Source organism: Miscanthus floridulus, chromosome 17 (assembly GCF_019320115.1).
Source record: "Miscanthus floridulus cultivar M001 chromosome 17, ASM1932011v1, whole genome shotgun sequence".
In the NCBI taxonomy this organism is placed as follows: domain Eukaryota; kingdom Viridiplantae; phylum Streptophyta; class Magnoliopsida; order Poales; family Poaceae; genus Miscanthus; species Miscanthus floridulus.
The window spans coordinates 102,226,155-102,234,994 of NC_089596.1; positions in this window are offsets into that span (position 1 = coordinate 102,226,155).

An 8,840-nucleotide genomic window follows, 5' to 3' on the forward strand; every position below is an offset into this window, starting at 1 on the left:
GTGGCGCCTTTTTTTTTATTCGCCGTGCGGTCGCCGTCCCCGCCGGCCCGCGCCGGGCAGGTGAGGTGAGGTGAGCAGGCTGAGCAGAGCCGGTCGGGTCGTCGCTCACTGAGTACTGACTCGCCGTGTCAGTCAGCCCGTGAAATTTCGCCGCGGATGACGTGTGGGGCGGGACGAGGCGAGCGAGGCGCGACCTGCCGTCCACGCGGTGGCAACGTGGCGTGGCCGCGTGGGCCTGTCGGACCGCGGAATCGTGGGATGGGACCACCGTACCAGTAACCGTAGCAGCAGTAGGTAACTCGTCAGAGTTGCTGACCCCGAGGCCGAGAGCCAGACGGCCGACGGGCACGGCTCCGGCGGCGTGGCTGAGCCGCTGAGTGGATGCGCCTGCGCCCGCGCGCTGCAGACGTCCGTCACCGTGACACCGCGTCCGGCGACGCCGCAACTTCGACGATACTCTACCAAAGACCTGGAGGAGAGAACTCCAAATGCAAATGTGCTGTAGCACCGAGTCGAAAACATGATAGGGACCAAGCTACCTACTGCGGCGACGGGTGACGAAGGGCAGAAGGACCTACTAAACTCGTACAAGTAGGCCCAAGAGACTTTCAGGGCAACAGGATGCACCACCATACCATTTGGCCTCAAGAAACTATCCAAAGAAAAAGAGGCGACAATGAGATAAAAGATGATGAAGTCAACAAGACCAAAATGACGCGCATGCGCCATCCTGTATAACAAACGGGGAGCTTAATCGCAATGTAAGGAAGTTTAGAAGTAGTGTCCAATACACCATCCGTCCCAAATTATAAACCATTCTAATAACTTTCTTAGATAGTCAAGGAATCTTCATTTTAACCAAATTTATATAATAAAATAATGACATTAGTACCATTGGATTCGTAATTAATTATATTTTCATAGTATATCTAATTGATGTTATATATCTTTATAATTCTCACTATAATTTTAGTCAAACTTGAAATATTTTGACTCTATAGAAAAGTAGAACTACCTTATAATTTGAACGTAGGGAGTATATTATGTAATTTTTCTAGCACATGTGCACCAAATTTCTATCTCGCTTATACTTCCTTCATTATTAAAAAAAATACAATTCTCACTTTCTAAAGACTTACTCCCTCTGTCCTAAAATAAGTGCATATCTCACACTTCAAGAAGTCAACAAGTTCAAAGTTTGACCAACAAACATCATTTTATGAATCACATTATATATTCATATGAGTACATGTGCTATTCTACACCCTATAGGTGTAGAATAATATTCTAAACCATGGACCAACTTGACTTAACCAGCTTCCAACCGACGCGTCACCCTTGGAACCCTCCCCGCGCGCCCCGCACCACACGCGCCCGAGCTATCCCTGCACGCCCCGCGCTCAAATCTGGATACCGCCTAGGTGCCCTCTGTTTCTCCAGAAACCGACACCCTTCTCCAAGCTGTGGTTCCACTAGCTATTTCAAGTTAGTGTCAAGAATGGTTCTTTGGAGAGAGGTCACTTTTCCCTAGTGTAGGGGCTTGTCGTCTTTTATAGGTAAACTAAGTGTGGTACTTGGAAGGCTAACATAGAAGTGGTGATCTAAAGAATATTTGAGATGCTTAGTTGAAGCAATCTAAAGGGTTGATCAAGAGAGCAACCAACACCCAAAAGAGAGCTAGTCATAACAATTCAAGTTGTATTCTCTTACTTAGTTCTCTCATGCAAGCATTGATCAAAGGATGAAGCTAGCCGACCACAACAAGAAAAGTGCATTTGATCATTAGTGGTTCTCAATTCATATGGGTAAAGAATGAATTTTAATATTAATGATTGGTCTTCATCAAGCTTATAATTGGACTTCACATTGCTAGTGGAGTAATAAATTGGAATCTAATGACTATCCTCTACTCCAACATAGCAAAGGTATCATTGTAATGTGCATGATCATCTCATCCCTTACTAGTATATTGTTAGTGCATATAGTACATGCTTATAGGATCATGCATAACAAATGAAATTTTAAAATTTATAGCCTACCACTATTGCTTGAATGGTCAATTGATCTAGTGGTATGAGTATGAGTTTATTCACGAGCTAGTGAACCCAACAACAATAGCAAAACATAGCCTTTAAGTCCCAAACAAGTTGGGGTAGGCTAGAGTTGAAACCCAGCAGAAGCAATCAAGGTTCAGGTATGTGAATAGCTATCTTCTAAGCACTCCTATCTAAGGCTAAGTCTTTGGGTATATTCCATCCTTTCAAGTCTCCTTTTATTGCATCTACCTAAGTCAACTTCGGTCTTTCTCTGCCTCTCTTCACGTTACTACCCTGGCTTAGGATTCCACTACGCATCGGTGCCTCTGGAGGTCTCCGTTGGACATATCTAAACCATCTCAACTAGTGTTGGACAAGCTTTTCTTCAATTGGTGCTACCCCTAATCTATCACGTATATCATCGTTCCGAACTCGATCCCTTTTTGTATAACCACAAATCCAACGCAACATACGCATTTCCACGACACTTATCTGTTGAACATGTCGTCTTTTCGTAGACCAACATTCTACACCATACAACATAGCAGGTCTAATCGCCATCCTATAAAACTTACTTTTTAGCTTCTGTGGTACCCTTTTGTCACATAGGACACCAGATGCTTGCCGTCACTTCATCCACCCTGCTTTGATTCTATGGCTAACATCTTCATCAATATCCCCATCTCTTCCTAAGGCTCTTCCACAAGATGGAAGCTCTTGGGTGACGCCTAGCCGGCTAGGGTTCCAAGAACCCAAGAGTAATAGACGCAAATCCAACCGGCTTGACAAAAAAATCGAGTGCTCAAGCTTGCCAAAGTAATTTTCTCATTCAATCCACTCTCCTTTCACTCATAACCCTAGGGGAATCGAAGATTGGAGCAAAGGAGAGAGGATAGGGGCGCCTTGAATGCTTAGGAGCTGTTTTAGACAAAGGTTGTTGAGCAATGAATGAGTGGGTAACTGTTAGAAGAGAGGAGAGAGTTATTTATACTCATAGTAGAATCCAACCGTTCAAATCTATGTCGGAAGTTCCAACACAGATCGCTAGAACTTCTAGCCCTTCTACAAAACACTATTCATGGCATAGTCAAAGGTGGTCAACACAGCCAGAGCTGGAACTCCCTGTGGAACATCAGAACTTCTGGCAGTTGGGACTTCTGACTTTCATCGGGACTCCCAACACACAGCCAAGCCAGGGGGCTAAGTCCTAGGGCATCGGGACTTCCGGCACCCAGAACACCCGACTCCCGTCGGGACTTCCGATGGGCGAAGGTGCGCAGGCGGGCTAGCGGCTAAGTCAGCAAGCGCTGGGACTTCCATCACTAAACGTCGGGACTTCCGACAGCTGGAACTCTCAGCTCATGCTGGGACTTTCGACTACCAAAAGTCCATAAACTATGCCTAAGTGTTCGTGAGGTGATTTTGTGTCTCTCTTTTGATTTTATTTTTATGCTTGAGCACTCTATCTTCCTCAGACCACCTAAACTTGCATCTTTCTTTATAGTACGACATACCTAAACCCAAAACAAAATATAAAAGCTTTGGAGAGCGCTTTGGGTTCGTCCGCTTTTTGCACTTGAAGAATTGAGGGATACCATTTCATCTTAGATCAACTCTTTAAAACTTTCAAGGGACTAAAGCTGCAATATATGTCATTAAGATCTCATTAGTTCCTAATTTGAATGTCATCAATACACCAAAACCCACATAGGGGGCAAATGCACTTTCAATCTTCCCCTTTTTGGTAATTGATGACAACCAACTTAGGCTTTCATAAGAATGTAAGAATTTTAAGGCTTTTGAACCCCCAAAATTTATGGAGCGCTCCCCCTTAATATATGCAATGAATTTGAATTTCAATGATGATCATTTATCCATCATTTGCATATATCAAGACAAAAGCTCCCCCTAAATTTTGTAATTCATGGGGTGCAATAAGTGAGTGTGAACAAATATATATATCCATGAAAAGGAGATGCAATATGACAAGTTATATTCACACAAGTAAAAGAGAATATGATGGCCAAGATCTTAAAGTAGGGACTTGGAGCAATACATGGCCATCCAAAGTAAAACATTCATCATCATAAGTAGAGACAAACACAAGCTAATAGATAGATAAACATAACTTGTCCTACAATCATCCATCATAGACACATATATAGTTGTCCATCACATACTTGCCACCACACGACATAGTTTAAACAAGCTAAAAGTTTTAAAGTCTTTAAATCCAAGTGACCTACTAAGCTATTACAATAATATCAAAGCCTGACACTCCCCCTTTGTCAACAAGTGTCAAAAGGGGTAGGCCACGTGAAAGAAATGACTATGTGTCCTTGTAGTCCTGATCGTCATCATGGTCACCATCATCACCACCATCGTCGTCATCGTCATCATCATACTTGATGTACTCCTCGTCCTCGGCGCTGGCTTGTTGCTTGCTATGGCAACGGGGCTGATAGAACGACTCACCATAGAATTCCTTGCAAGCCTCATCATAAAGGTTGAAGGGATCATGAAGTGGCTCCAAGTCATGAGGCGGTGCAGAGTGAATGTCCAACTTCTACTCAATCCGATGCATCCTCACAAGCAACTCTTGCTCATGCTCCGCGCTAGCACAATAAGCTCCAAACATATACTTCATGAAGAACTTGGACTTGCTAGGGGGGCTTACCACTGGAGGAGGAGGAGGACTGAGGCTCCTCACTATGAGCATGGCGAGAGTGTGAAGCACGTGGTGGAAAAGCACATGAGGAGGAACTCAAGGCACCTTTGCCTTTGCCTTTTCCCTTAGCGGCCTCCTCTAACTCCCTCTTTGCCTGAAGTGATGTCTTGTTAGACAGCTTGAGAACTTTGTGAGGGGCATCTGAGGGGAAGTGAATGCCTGACATGCGCTCAATGATATGCATGATGAATGGAGCATAGGGGTAGTGCTTCACCACATCCTCACTAGCCACGAAGATCTTATCCCAAATATAACGACTGATGGAGAACTTGGTGAACTCATCTCCAAAGCAATCAAGTACAACCTAGGAATCCTCACGGAGATTAGTAGATTCACCTATCTTGGGATACAGGATCTGATGAAGAATGTTGTTGAGCACATTGTAGTAGGGTTTCAACCAAACGATCTTCCATCAGCACGATGACCATCCAAATACATGTATTGATACTCATCCATAGCAAGAGCTAAAATCTTAGTGATGGCAGTGGAGGTGCGATCCCTACGGTCCAAACCAAGAAGGCGAGAAAAGGTAATGAAATCAACCTTGTAGTGCTTGCCTTTGGTGGTCCAATGAATGACATGTGTATCCGCCTGAGTGTCCAAGTGATAGGAGGCATAGAACTGACAGATAATCTCATTATTCCATGGCTTGTGGAACTCCATCAGTGGCTACAACCCCATCCTCCTCAAGTCATGGAGCAGCTGCGTCATGTCTAAGCCAGGCAGCTTGCTAAGCTCAAAGGTGTCAATGGCCTTCATGGCAATCACTGGAGCCTCTCGCTTGTTGATGAAGTGGAGCTACATCAAATGATGGTAGAAATCAAAGTGAAATGGCTGCCAACACCAGTACTCAATCCTCAAATCCTTAGTCTCATCATAGAGATGTTGTGCATGCTGACGACGAATCTCAGCCACATGGCGATGATAATCCACCATCAAGTGCGGGGTGTAGCCACCAGTAGGATTGGGGGCGCTGAGGCTCCCGGATGGATGGAGTAGGATCAGCGAATGAAACCAACCGGCTAACCCCAAAATAGTCTGAAGGAGAGGGAGTCATGGTGCAGACATCTTTAGCAATAGTCCTTCCTTCTTGATCAAGGGCTTCCTCAACAGGATCAACAATGGGCACATCGCCAATGTCGGGAACGAACTCCTAAGCAGTAGCACCAACGGGCAGAACTAGAGCTTGGGCATGAGCATGAGTAGCATGAGCACAAGCCCATGACCACCAGCTATGTCATGATGGAGTGATGCCTTGGTGCGTCCAGTCGACCGAGAGGATTTGGCACGGTCATGGTTCCTCTTGGAACGCTTCTCGCTACAACGGGGAGGAGTGTCATCACCACTAGAAGCCATCGCTGTGGGGAAAACAAAGAGAAACTAAGAATCAAGGCAGAAGAATGTTGAATGAGAGCCTAGAGATGGAGAAACATGGATGGAGTAGCGACCAAGGGGTCAAAAGTGCCAGTGATAGCTAGGACTCCTGGCAGTCAGGAGTTTTGGCCCTAGAGCCAGGACTTCTGGCACACTTTGGTGGCCAATCCATACATGGGGCTCCAAATCCACGCAACCATTCACACAAGGAAGGTAGAAGAGAAGAGAGGAAGGAAGAATAGAACCAAATCGCAAGGTACATTGGACGTTATGGTTAGCCATAGAGATTGTACCTTGGGATAGAGAGGAAGAGGAGGAGAAGCACCAAATCCATAGCACCAACACCGACCACGAGCAAATCCACAATAGGAACAACCTTCCCTAATGAATCCATGACTTCACAGCACCATCGACGACGACGAGGAGTAGGAAGGCGGAGATGACAATAGCGATGGGTGGGAAGGAATGGAGGTGAAGACGCCAGGACTCCCGAGCGGAGTTGGAGGGAGGGTGGAGCCCCCTATAGGGACACGATGTGGCGATGGCACACGGGCGAAGCAATGGCAGGCGACGATGGCTACGAGGCGACTCGAGGGTGTAGGGCGGCTCGGGGGTGGGTGGGAGGGAAGAGGAGACAGTGAATGGCAAGTTACTGGGCTGGGCCATAGTCAAAACGAGTGAACCCTAGGTCACGTGCGGTCAAACAGGCGATCAGAGGGGCACCGACTTTGATCTGCATTGGGAGTTCTGGCCTGAGCCAAGACTTCTGGTAGTCGGGACTTCCGGCTCTAGAGTTGGGACTTCTGGCTATCGAAACTTTCGACAGACGCTGGGATTTCCGACGCAGGAAACTTTAGAAACTTCCTAGCTCAAGCTCACCATGCCATATGGGGCAAAAATATGATGGACACAACATTTTCTCTGGTGACTAGATTTCAAACATTCAACACAAAGCAATAGTCACATATAAAAACTATAAAATAGATTTTGAAAGTGTCACACAATATTTTCTCAATTATTTTCTCCTAGCTAGTTCAAACAAAGTATGTGCAAGACATCAAGCCACGTTACGAGAATCAATGATATTTAGTTCACTCCTTAAAGCACAAAATCTTGACTCATCTAGGGGCTTTGTGAAGATATCGGCTAGTTGCTTTTCGGTGCTCATATGATGAATTGCGATATCTCATTTGGCTTCGTGGTCTCTTAAAAAGTGATACCGGATGTCTATGTGCTTTGTTCGAGAGTGGTTTATGGGGTTGTTTGCCAACTTAATGGCACTCTCGTTGTCACACAAAAGGGGAATCTTGGTTAGCTCACAACCAAAGTCTTTGAGAGTTTGCTTCATCCAAAGTAGTTAGGTACAGCATGCACCGGCCGCCACATACTCGGCTTCAGTGGTGGACAAGGCAATAGAGTTTTGCTTCTTAGAGCTCCAAGACACCAAAGACTGGCCAATAAATTGGCAAGTCCTGGTAGTACTCTTTCGGTTTACTTTGTAACCGGCATAATCCGAATCGGAATAACTAAATAACTCGAAAGTGGAGACCTTAGGATACCACAAGCCAAGATTAGGAGTGTGCACTAAATACCAAAAGATTCTCTTAATGGCCATCAAATGACATTCTTTTGGATTAGCTTGAAATCTTGCACACATACACACACTAAGCATAATCTCAGGCCTAGATGCATAGAGGTAAAGGAGGGATCCAATCATGGAGCGATATACCTTTTGATCGACGTCCTTTCCTCCTTGATCAAGATCAAGATGTCCATTGGTCGGAATAGGTGTCTTGATGGGCATGGCCTTATCCATGTCAAACTTCTTCAACATATCATTGGTGTACTTGGTTTGACTTATGAACGTGACATCCTTGAGTTGCTTGATTTGAAATTCAAGGCAGAACTTCAACTCTCCTATCATGGACATCTCAAACCTAATTGTCATAATCCTACTAAATTACTCACAAAAAGTCACATTAGTACTATCAAATATTATGCCATCGACATATATTTGGCAAACAAAGATATCATTATTGACTTTGCGAGTAGATAAAGTAGCATTGGCCTTTCTTATCTCAAACCCTTGTTTGAGTAGGAAATCCTTCAAGCAATCATACCAAGCTCTAGGGGCTTGTTTGAGCCCATAGAGCGCCTTGTTGAGCTTGTAGACATGGTTGGGATACTTGGGATCTTCAAAGCCCGGTGGTTGCTCTACATACATCAACTCGGATAGGTGGCCGTTGAGAAATGCACTCTTCATGTCCATTTGATATAGCTTAAAATAATGATGAGCGGTGTAGGCAAGTAGAATACAAATTGATTCTAGCCTAGCCACCGGTGCATAGGTGTTGGTGTTTTGAGTAAACACCAACGAGTAAATTTGTATATTACGCGTCTGACCCAGATGATGTACTAAGAGGACACAAGGATTATACTGGTTTGGGCTGAATGTCCTTACGTTCAGTTTTGGGCCGCTCATGTTACTAGCACTGAGTTTGTAGTAGAGGGTTACAAACTGGCAAGAGAGGAACAGGTCCCAAGTCTCTGGTGGAAAGATCGATTGGGCACCGAGAGCTTGATCGCTGCTCAACTATATATTCAAGGTTCGATGGTAGTGGTTCCGGTGTGACGTGGTGTGATATGTGATGCTATCAAATGCACTTGTTCGATGTCCCCTAGTGGGACGCCCTGCTTTCCCT